Source organism: Atta colombica, unplaced genomic scaffold, assembly GCF_001594045.1.
Source record: "Atta colombica isolate Treedump-2 unplaced genomic scaffold, Acol1.0 scaffold254, whole genome shotgun sequence".
In the NCBI taxonomy this organism is placed as follows: domain Eukaryota; kingdom Metazoa; phylum Arthropoda; class Insecta; order Hymenoptera; family Formicidae; genus Atta; species Atta colombica.
Window position 1 is genome coordinate 456,952 of NW_017259353.1, and position 12,732 is coordinate 469,683.

General features: G+C 29.8%; 1 protein-coding gene across 1 annotated transcript in view; it reads left to right on the forward strand.

Moving 5' to 3' along the window:
- The window catches only part of LOC108689062 (neuroendocrine convertase 1-like), a 32,095-nt gene that overhangs the window by 2,408 nt on the left and 16,955 nt on the right, over window positions 1-12,732 (forward strand). The gene's annotated exons all lie outside the window — the stretch shown is intronic.

Here is a 12,732-nt window from a genome sequence, read left to right on the forward strand (position 1 = left end):
AAATCTTGTCTTAAGAAATATAAAAGTTGAGTTTTATATACATATATATAATATGAACAGAATAAAGTTAAACTTAGAATTGGACATTGCACAAATAGTTAAGAATAAATTATCAAACAATTGTTCAACTTTTAATTACATCTTACTATCCTTCACTTTACTTCTAAAAAAAGAGTTACAGATATCTTGACAAACTTATTTCTTGGCTCAGCGAATATCCAACGAAAGAAAATTTAACTAATTTTTTTTTTAATTAATAGTAATAATTCAATATAAACTAATTGTAAATAGTACATAGCATTTATAAAGCGTTAAAAAAACACTGTTTGCATTTTGTAAGTTAGAAGTTTATTTAAATATAACTACAAATATTTTAGACAAAGGAATTTTTACAATTTGAAAGATGATAAAAAAAGAATGACTTTGTATCTAAAATAATAAAATAATTTTTAATATCTATTAAAAAAGAACCAATAAAATCGTGCAATGTAGACTCAGAAATACATATGGATACCAAGGAATGCTGTAGAGGTCAGCATCCCACGAAAACTGTAAAAAGTATCCCAATTTCTGCGAAAAGTTTCGGTCCTATGGACCCCATTCAACTCACAAATACAGTTCGAGAAAAAGGAATGCCTATCGTATGTGGAGAAATTTTCACGTTACCTGAGTGCCTCTTTGAAGAGACATCCATACATATACCTCACCGCCATCGAATCTGACCGAAGAGAACGAAATGTATTTTGGAGTTTAGCAGCGTCGATAATACGAGAACGCCGGCGATCGCCAAATCATTTCCTTTGCCGGATGACTGCAAAGAGATTATCCCCGTAAACGGAGCCTCACGAGCCATTTGATCGCACGTTCATTCCGCGTTCTTTTCGTGTCCGCCAACGTCGCCTTTATCGCTCACAGACGTCTCTCGCGCGGATCTCAGATCTGGTGTACTTTGCAAAACGAGGTTCTTTGCGAGATCACCATGAGAACCCGAAAGGAAAATATCGGGACGAATAGGGCCGATATCGCATCTTTTTCCTTTTCCTTTGACAGAAACATCTCAGGCAATCGCCTTATTTTCATCCGTAGATGCCGAGTAGGTGCTCCCTGCAGTTTTCGATACGTATGAAAGATGAGGAGAAGTAGCAATACCAGTCCAATTTCCTAGGAATATCTCGTTAATCGTGTGTTAAATCGAGCAGCATATTGCGTACCGTAGTGTACTTTTTATGCGGGTTAGTAATGCGTTTAGAATATCTCACTTTGTGTAAACACATATAAGCTCAAACAATTAAATTTCAAAACATATATCACGTAAACAAAATTTAAAGATTTGAATTTTATAATAATTACATTATATCATCTGATGATTTTGAATATAAAATCATAGATGCATAAAAATCAGTTTACATTTACATACAAATGAATATCTTTTATAAGTGAGTATTAATTTATTAAAGAAGAATCTAAAACTCGATTTAAATCGTAACTTGTAGTTGTAGAATTTTATGTTCTTAAGAACACTATACAAATCTTGACGTCTCCGTGCACAATAAACTGAAAACGAAATCGCAGTTGTAAAGTATTGCTTCCTACAAACGCAAACGATAGTTATCGTGCACTTTATACAACGAGTTTTGCTTCGTTGTATGCAAGAAGCGAAGTGATATCGTATCTTTTCCCTTGGCTTTGACGAGGTACTCTATCGATGCTTTCCATCTGTCTCAATACGTGTTTTGCGTTGTAAATGCTAAGTCTACTTCTAAAAAAAAATATTTAAATATGTTAAATTGTGTGCTTTAGAAATTTCTTTTACAGTGTAATATATAGATAAAGGAACTATTTTTTAAAGAGTATAGATAGTTTTAACTTACGATTTCTTGCGTGTATAAATTTTTCAACGTAAAGATTTTATATGTCTCGAGTGCCATATTTCTGATTTGTCACACCGTTACTATGTATTTAATTGCCCATATTGTGATATGATTTTTCTTAATAATCTATCATAATTATATAAACATAATGTATAAGTTGCTTTTTCAACCTTTTAAACGTCTTCAAACGTTTTCTCTTTAAATGCGACATTTTTAACTGAGAAGTTACAAGCTACATGAGAAAGGAATCACGAGGGATCTTACCGCAGTAACTGCAACTGCCTCGCCAAGCACGCGGTCTACCGCAATCCGCGAACGAGCGCAATGCGTGAGATTGCTCTTAGATTGTCTGTAAGTGCATATATCCAGTGCGGTCACGACATGTAATTATTTCATATAATTAAGCTCGTAACGACCAACCTGGAGTACGCGACGTAACCGCGATATTAATGGGCCGAATAGAAAAGTGATGAACGCGTTTCAAAGAATTTAATTACCCACGCAAAGTTGTATGTGGCTTGTAAAGTGCCCTATAATTTACAGCATTTATTATCATTTATACCTGCTCTTTAGTCTGCATCGCCATGTACTGTTAGATAATTCAATGTGTGCATGAATTCACATGAACAATTGTAAGTTGCATGAATAAAAGTTTTAGTTTATTCGTAGCAACTTATTTAAGCATTAATGCATCTACAGAACGCTGCAATTAATATTTTACAATATAAAATGAAAAAAGATAGCATTTAATACGTCCATATATAAAGGATTTTTACTTAAGCTTGACAAATCCAAATGGATCTGAACTTAATACACTGCGGACACTTATTTTTATTTACACTTTATATACATATTTTTAATTTGTAAACAAAAGCAATAAACATCTACGGAAAAGTAACAGCAAAATATAATCTTAATTAAAAATAATAAAAAGAATAAGAACAACAACATGATCTAAACGTACGTATAAACAGTATACGTATTTAATATGAATAGAAGCAAAAAAAGAAAAATCTCATTTTTTATTTATATCATTTAATTTAGAAAAAAGAGACATGAAGTTTGACATTGTTAATTTGGTAGAACGTATAATAAGAGCAGAACTTTTATAATCATCGTTCTATAATAATGACAGTATAAATTAAGAATAATATATAGATTTAGCACACACAAATCTCTCTCTCTCTCTCTTTCTCTCTCTCTCTCTCTCTCGCTCTCTCTTTGCTATTTACTTTACAAATTCTAACTAAAGTTATGGATATGATTTATGTTAAATGCGTTTACAATCTGTATGCACATTACTTCGCTTAATCTATTCTTTACTAATAACAAATTAATTGATATAACTAATTATAATAAATAATTATAATTAATTTAATTTACGTAAAACCAATTAATCCTTTTAATGTCGTCTATATACGTATCTAAAAAAAAATTAATATCACAAATTGGCAACGATTGTCAAGAAATTTATACAAAAGCTATCGGAGGGAGCAACTTATGTGTTGTCAAAGTATGTGACAAAATGACATTCGATCAATAAATTAAGCTGAAACTAAGGAAACCTCTATAATTTTCTCATTATCGTACATCTTGCGCATAATCTTCTATTATAATGGACCGAGATTGCTCAATCAAGTCCGAGCCTTAGGGCAAATTGGAATTCGGTTATCGAGAATCTGTTGTAGAACTGTCTGAATGAATTTCCCGGCATTAATTTGACAGACAGAATGGTTTCTTTATTTTAAAGTAGCGGCATGAATGTTTAGAGAAAGAGACGGAGACATTGTCATCGCAGAACAAATTGTCAATAGCATCTGTTCTAATCAAAATAAACTTTTTTAAGTATTTATTAAATATTTTATAAACAATATAACATATTTTTCTTAAAAAATTTCGTATATCTACATAATATATATTTTATATAGATATTTATTTTTATATCCATATATTTCCTCTTTTCCCGTTTAATAAAGTTGTTTTGTTTTAGATCTGAAAATATCTGATCATATTAATTATACGAGAAGGTTAGAATAAAATATAAAATACACTAAAAATGTTTTTATATTCATATATTATGAATATATTGTAAACATTTTTTTTCTCTTTTTCTTACTGATATTTTATTCATAAGATTTGAATATCAATTCTCGACACGGATACTTTACTTTTCTTGTCGTTCCTTTACATATTTCTTCTTTTACATATCGCCATAAAATTTTTTTAATAATGAAATTTTTAATAATGAGATTTGCAAAATATATACATATTCCCAAATCATATTTTACAAAATTTATCTAACTTTGTTTAAGAGAATTGATAAATTATAAATTATCCTTAACATTTTTTAACAAAAACCGTTTGTATTCACGTTTCTAAAGTTTATTTTCAGCTTTTGTTTAAAAAATACTATCCAAAAACAAAGTGTCAGTTGACCTTCTTCTATTTTTAGACGACTTCTCTGAGGCTGGATATTAATTATATCTGTTTGTAAATTATCGGAAACTACCAATACGGTGGTTCGCTGATTCATCGTTTGGCAATAATTGAAATTAATGATATTGCGCCCTGCTGAACACTATAATGAACTTCCTGTAAAGTTATGTTCATTGACAAATGTCACAGTGATTTATTGTCTGGAGCATATTTCTTCGTTAGCTTCCTCTCTTCTGAAAAGAAGAAAGAAAGCTTTAATCTCACAATGGGATCAACTTGATGTCACCAATATTTTGGTCGTGATAAAAATTTGATTTGAGTGTAAATCATTGTAATCTAATTTCGCATAACTTATACAAAAAAAATGATACTATCAGTGCTATTGTGTCATTCTTTTTTTATTGATCATTATTAAAACAAGAAAATGATACAGTGTACATGAGTATTGAAAAGTATTGAAAATTATATTTTTTTCTATATATATATATATATATTTCATTGAATTTTCTATAATTTCTATAATTTATTTTCAAATTGTAATTAATTTCTAATCAACGATTTTGCATCTAAACAGTGATTATAATATCACATTTATTAAAAGTTTTATTTATGACATTATAAATTCAAAGAGTACAAACTTCGATAAAATATTTATCAAGCAAATTTCTATTAACTAAATTAATTTGATACTATTACTAAATTAATTTGATACTATTGCACAACTATTTTCTTGGTTGCCAATTTACATAGTTTGTCTCTGACATAGGGATAGAATATATAATCAATATAACGTTAATCGGTTCAAAACAATCGAGTGAGATCGACTGTATGAAACTAGTTGGAGCTCTTTGATCAAATTCACGTGATGCTGGTTACAGCGTTGATTTCAATTAAAACTTTAACTTTGACATCGACTTCGATACGATAAAGTTTCAAAGGTCGAACGCATTAATGCAATTTCTCCCTATTTATACACGCCTGCTACAGCTCAATTATTACAAAGATTGCCAACTTATTCTATCTCTTTGAATTTCTTAAAACCTATTCAAAATACTCAAAACTTTCGAGATATTCTCTACTTTCGAAAAGGAAATAGTTTTTGAGAATAATACTTTTCTTTAGATATGCAACACCTATACAGAAACTTGTAAAATTAAAATATGTTACAAACTTACTTATTTCTGTGCATGACATTAAGTCAAAGTAATCTCGAATTTAACACAAAGCAAATTATTATATTTAAGAAAATTATTATATTGATTATTACCCACACGTTTTCTACTAAATACTAAATTGCAAAGACTAATATAATAATGCGGTCGTTTATTTGTACATAAACAACAAAGTTTAAGGTATCATTGTCAGTTTAGGTGTTTACTGTTACATATCACCGCAGTTGTATAAACGCTTGCCTAAAGTGTGAGCACTGCCAGTTTGGGAACCTGCACGTGAACTTGTAGATCGTTGAGAACTTCTACCCTCTGTTGAATTCAATGCATGTAATTGAATTTGCAGTCCGCAAGTGCCAGACATCGCGTAATCCTAAGTAACGTATATCAGAGTCATGGGCTGCCACTCACAATACGTTTAGCTGTTAAGAGAAAAATTCCATGTTACGGTCTAGAATTTCGAAATCTAAAACTGTGCAGCCCAAGTACTCTCGTAAAATGAAAAGATATTTGATAGAATAGTTTGAAATCCTTTTTTTAATTTTATATTATATTTTATGAATGAAATGTGTATTCTAAATATATATATAATCTTATTTAATATATATTTTTAGTAACAAAGTATATTTAATAATTACGTATTATTTAAAATATATTGTATATGTGTACATGTATATTTTTATAACGTCATTTAATGCAGATAATTAAATAATACAATTTTTTTATAAAAAAAAAGAAATTTAATTTAATTTTTAATAAGTTACTATACTTTTATTGATATGAAAATTTATTTTGTTAATTTATATTTTTGGAAAATAATTAATTTTTGACTTCGAAAAATTGAATTTCGATATATGATAAATGTTCTATCAAAATAATAAGATAATTTTCTCTTCTTTTGTATGATATTTACATGAAATGTAAAATTTACATGAAACATCTTATTATGGTTCAATGATGTCTGTCTCACGATATGACTGCTTATAAGTCTCTATGTAAATCCTTAACTTCCTTATAAAGAATCACAAACACCAAGACAGTGTGGAGTTTGGACTATTTAGGAACTATTTAAAAGTTCTTAATTTTTATGAGAATGCAATTTTTATTAACCCATTGCTGAACTCTCTTAGAGGATAGTAAAGCTGCATATATATCTTCAAGATGCATCTTTTTGTAGAGGATGAATATGGGATGAATATCCTATATTTCAATGCTGATTCGAAACAACCAATTAAGAAAGATTCTTTTGGCACAGATTATTCTTGGTAGTTTGCTATTGTCTTCCGAATGTGATAATCGAATAAATTAAATTTCATGTTTTTAGCTGAATTTGAATCCGTCTTTAGCACAAAAAACAGACTTACAATTCTCTGTGCCATGATCGTCACAACGATATAATATAAAACGATATGGTAACAAAAAAGCTCAATTTTGAAATTAAAGAAATATAAATTGGTAACTTATACTTTTTTAATTAAAAAATTAATTAACTTCTCTCTTACCTTTTATATAAATGTGTAAACACATACATACGTTTTGATACAATTTAATATAAAATATTTAAAAAAGAACTTTTCTCTCTCTCTCTCTCTCTCTCTCTCTCTTTCTCTCTTCTCTTCTCTTTTTCTCTCTAAAAATGGTGTCGCAAGAAACCATAACTTTTTCCATTCAAAAACATATCGAGCACTCAATTTTGTATGTACATGTATGTATATATATATATATATATAGAGAGAGAGAGAGACAGAAATTTTTCGATAGTCAGAATTAAAAAATCGGATTTCCTGTTCATTCATATCTACGTCCATTTGCTTTCAGTAGCACAGTAGCAACAATTATATATCGCTTAATATAAACAATAAATACACGCTTCAGGTACATAATCATACATACATATGTGTAATCAGTGTTTACGTGTATGCCTTACATAAGACCAAGCATTGTATCTACTACAAACGCAATACCTGCCGAAGATTATCGCGCGTAGCAAATTAATGCATTGTATGTACGGAAAGTTACACTTCGTGCGATCATTGGCCTGTCTTTTAACTTGTGCTTACGCCTTAATTTATTTAGCGAAAATCCTTATAAATTTTATAATTTGATCTGTTAAACGAAATTATTAAAGAAAATGCTCTAATAATTTTCTCGTAAATTATTTTACGTAAATAAAATATTGCGTAAAATATTTAGGTGCATATTAAAAATATATATTGGTTAATTTATAAAAATTGCTCCTTTTTAATACATTTATAAGCAAAGCAAAGCAAAGAGCAAGCTTTATTAAGAAAATTTATCTAATACTGAAAATTAAATTTTATATAAAACTCTTTACATAAAATTTATGTAATTGTATAAAATATTCTTCATAGAATCATAATAGACTCAACATTTTATAAATTGTACATTTTTCTGATTGCAAATTTTGAATAAATTTGAATACTAATCTTCCTTAAAAATAAAATATGATTGAATATCTTTATCATCATTTTTCAATATTAGATATCTCAGCAAGTAAACTTGAAATCAAAATTTTGATAAAATAAAATTTACTTAAAATTTTATGAGAAAAAAGAATATATATATAATATTGATTACTTATGCCTTTTCAACCTTCAGAAATAATTCAGAAATATATATATATATACATATATAATCTCGATATCAAAATTACATGTAGACTGGATAATGCAATCTTGTATAAAGTAAATCTTTAACGCAAATTATGTGATTTTTCATTTATAAATTATTTGAAAAATTTTAATGTAATTTTTCTTTATAATTCCGTTAAATTATAGCTTATTTAAAATTAAATTAAGAATATGGTAGAAATCTTTTAATATCTACATTTTTGAAACTTATTTCTCAGAAAATACACTTTATTTCTAAATATTTCTCTTAAGGCAAAAATTGGATCTTATTTTCAAGAACTCATATGACTTAACAAAGCCAAAGTCTGTAAAATTTAGAGAGATCATGCGATATCTAGGATCTTATATAAACGTACGCATGCACACATTCCCATACGTAGAATATCTCGAGAACACGGAGAATGCTCACAAGAATTCAAGAGATAGGGAAGGTGTGGTCGAGAAACGACGACAAGAGGGTTGGTACAGAGCGGGCAAGACACACCGGATAGGAAGCAGAGGATAGAGATGTTAGGGTTTTCATTGGAAACTGACGACGCCTGCGGGAGCTTACGGGTGCGGGATTACGAGAGACAGTTGGAAATCCGATCAAAACAAATGGACTGCGAAAATACTCTCTCTCTCTCTCTCTCTCTCTCTCTCTCTCTCCCCCCCCTCTCTCCCCTTCTCTCTCTTTGCGTGTGCGTACGTTCATCTCTCTTTCCATTTCTCTTATCTTCACTCGCGCTCCACGCCCAATATTCGCCTGGAGGGAGTTACAAGCGACTTGAACCATCGATGCGCAGACTTTCTTGTATCTATATCGAATACGAGACATCCCTCTTAACAGTCGGAAGGCGCAATCTGAATACCGATAAGACGAATCGCTCGCTGATCGCGAAGTAATGACCGGCACTGATTTCTCGCCTCTATCAGCTTCTTCCTTTTTACGTGCACAAAGATATTTCTCATGGACACCTTCGCACACACACAAAATACTACTATCAGTGATATGATGATGTTTAATCTTCGAAATGCTTTCATGCAAGCTTAAAACGATTGGATAGAAAATGTACAGAATAGCATAATTCTTTTCCAAGAGTTTGCACAGAGGAATCGTTAAATGGCAAGGAAGGAGAATATAACTAAGCGAAACTTTACCAATTGGCGAATATTATCTAACAAGATAATGTAATGTAATGATGCGAAATTAGAAGTTTAAACTGTAAACTTAACTGAATTATATACATACGTACAAAATAAAAATTGATTCGTACTTATATAATTAAAGTAAGATTAATTTTTTTTTTAGCATATTATTTATTTGATAGAAAAGTAACACAATTCAAAAATTAACATTTTTGAGATAATGACAAAACTCTAAAAATGTATATTTTTGTTGGAAAAATGATATATTTATAACTCTCCCAATTCACTAAAGAACAGAAATGTCACTTATTTTTTAATTAAGTTTGCAATGATTGTTTATAAAAAAGAAACTTTTTTTAGATACTTTTTTAGATATGAAAGAACATTATCAAAAATAGCTAAAATATAAGTTATAAAAGAACATCCTATTTTTTCTTAAAACGTTATTTCAGTTCAAATTTAAAAAAATTTTTTAATTAAAAAAAAATGTTTTCCGAAAAGTTGCCAATTCTTATCACTTTTCTATCAAACAAACAATATATTACAATAGTGATCCAAAATTAGCCAATGATAAAATTATCGTTTATGTGGAATAAGTGTAGCTTCAAAAGTCAATTTCTTTTTGAAAAAGAAATATTAAAGGATATTATTGCATGCCACAATTTTTCATTAAATGTTAATTCGCGTTGTAAAAATTAATTCGCAAAACGCTCTTTATTTTCAATAGTGATTACCTCTTATATAATACCTCGATTTTATAATACAACACCTGCTTATTTCAATCAATATTATACTCTAATAGTTAAAGAAAAGTAAATTAAGGAAATTGAGTTAACTCACGTTTATTTAAGGAAAAACCAGTATGTACATTCAGGGCTTAATGTTACTAAGGAAAGCCATTTCATATCAGATTAACATTGCGATATCACTGTAATACTCGGTAATAACCGTAATATTCGCCTCGTCGCTCGCTGATTGCGAAGTAATGACCGTCCCTGATTTTCTCTTCGTGCTTCTCACGTACACGTCCATGCAACCCCCGTATTCTCTCCGACTAGTGCGTGCTTACCGATTACGAGGAGAGAGGAAAGGACCATTATCACGTAGTCGACGAATTCGAGTTTGAAGCGTTCCCACGTGGAATTTAAGAGAAGCACCCGCATGACACCTAGAAAGAACGTGCTCTATCTATCCGATGCTTCCGCGTTAAAAGCAGCGACCTTGAGAAATCATCGCTTGGTAAAAGGATCGGAAACGCTCACGTGCCGATCGAAAACCTTAAGAATTCTACAACGGAGAAGTTTGCGAAAGCTATATCGAACCGCAAGATTTTTCGAATTAACCTCTTTCACGACAGAACACGTACCAATGGAGTAGAAGTTTGCTGCAAAATTTTATTATCAGTTGTTTTAAAACTTACTTTAAAATTCGTTCATGATATCTTCCACAGAACTAACTCCTCTTTATCAGCAAAATAAACGGTAATTAATGTCAAGCTAAAAGAGCTAGTACGTGGAAATTGTTTGATGAATCCGATTTTTCATAGCAACTATTATGATAAAGGAAAAGAGCTCCAATTTTAATATAGTCTTCTCAAATAAAATAGTATTATTATTAGTATAATGTAGTGTTGTTTTTTCTTTATTTAATTAAGCTACTCGCGAAAATGTTAGCAAATCTTCTTCCTAACAAATCATTCCATATGTTGTCATTTAATACCGAAACTGAATTTAAATGTAAACTGTATATAGTTTACATTTGTAAATCTGTGTTTACATAAGATAGAAGGATTTCCAATCGATCCATGAGTCGCGATGTAAAATCCTAAATGTTTAATGCGGCATGCGTGACATACGTGATCACGGATATGCAAACGTGCAACATTCATGCATCGTTGTATTGAAAAGTATATCCCGCCGGATATTCAGTAGTTTATCAGCGAGTTCAGCGAAGCATTTTGAATGATCAAATTTAGTCCTTCCAATCGAATGTACAACAGATATGATGGATAGTGAATTAAAGGATTTTTGCGCATGTTGTACGGGATTAAGAGGATAGCAGATGAAGGGATTATTGTTTTATAATCCTGGTGGCCTGAATTTCCTTGGACTCTGCCGCGGAGTTTGATCGCATTTAGTATTCCAGTATATCTATATTCATGAAAACTATTTATAATAGTTTTCGAAAGAAACTTATTATATATTTATTATATACTTATATAAGCTTATTTTCCTGTCGCAATTAATTCAGAAAATATGCCCGAATAAATAGACAATCTAAGATATTACAAAGATAGAACGTTTATAATTTAAATCATTTTAAATTCTTATTAAAAAAGATGTTAATTATTGTATCTGTAAGCCAAATAATAATAATATTTTTAATATTTAAATGTTTAACAACGTATTAATTGTGTACATAAATACAAGTTTAATATTTAATAACATTTTTAATATAAAAAATAATTACAAAATCTTATACAAAAATATACATAATTTATTATAGCTAAAAAATAATTATTATAACTAAAAGTAATTAGTTAAAAAAAATAACTACATGTGTTTATAGCACTTTAAATTTACATATTATTTAAAATTTATTTAGAATTATTATTTTTGTGTAATGGATTAACTTTTTATACCGTCTCTAAGCTGTCGAGTCGAAAGTAAAATACAATTTGTCAATAGATACATGTCAAAATGTCACCATAATACCATTCGAACCAATTTACGACAACGGTGACATAAATGCCAATATGGTCCTATGCAAAAAAAAACGCATATCGACAATTACCAGGAGATGCAGATCGGAGTTAGGAAGTATCTCAAAATAAACGACACGTGTCTGACGCGTTACGAAAATATCATAGTCTTCCCTCTTACACAAATGACACCCAGTTTTCTACCAGGTGGTCTCCCCTCCTACACTCTTCCCTCGCTCAGTCTCGTCATATTGCTTTACGCCATGCGGAACATCGCATGCAGATGCCATACAAAAATGAAGGCAAACCGGCCACGTGACATTGTGGTAATAATAACGTTACGATACCCCATTTAGACTTTCGATAGTTCCCCCCAAAGGAGTTGCTTCATCTACCAACTACTTTTGTATGCTATCCTGATCGTAGCGTCCCTTTCATCCATTTAAAGGGCTCGAACGTCGGGACGTCTAATTCTACCCTCACCCTAAGCATCAACGAGGGGTAGTTAATATCAACACATGCGTGACATAAAGATACGATGTTGATAAACATTCGTAGAAGTAATTTCATACACATATTAAACATATTAATTTTGTATAATAGTTTTAATTTATTTTTTTTAATTTAAAATATAAATATTTTTATTTAAATAATTCTGATATTTTATTTTGTCCCATTATAAACATTATATAGAGTTCATTACATAGAGTTCAGTATTATTAATTCCTTAATTTTTTCAAAAATATAAAAATGATATCAATAACGTTTGCTTATAT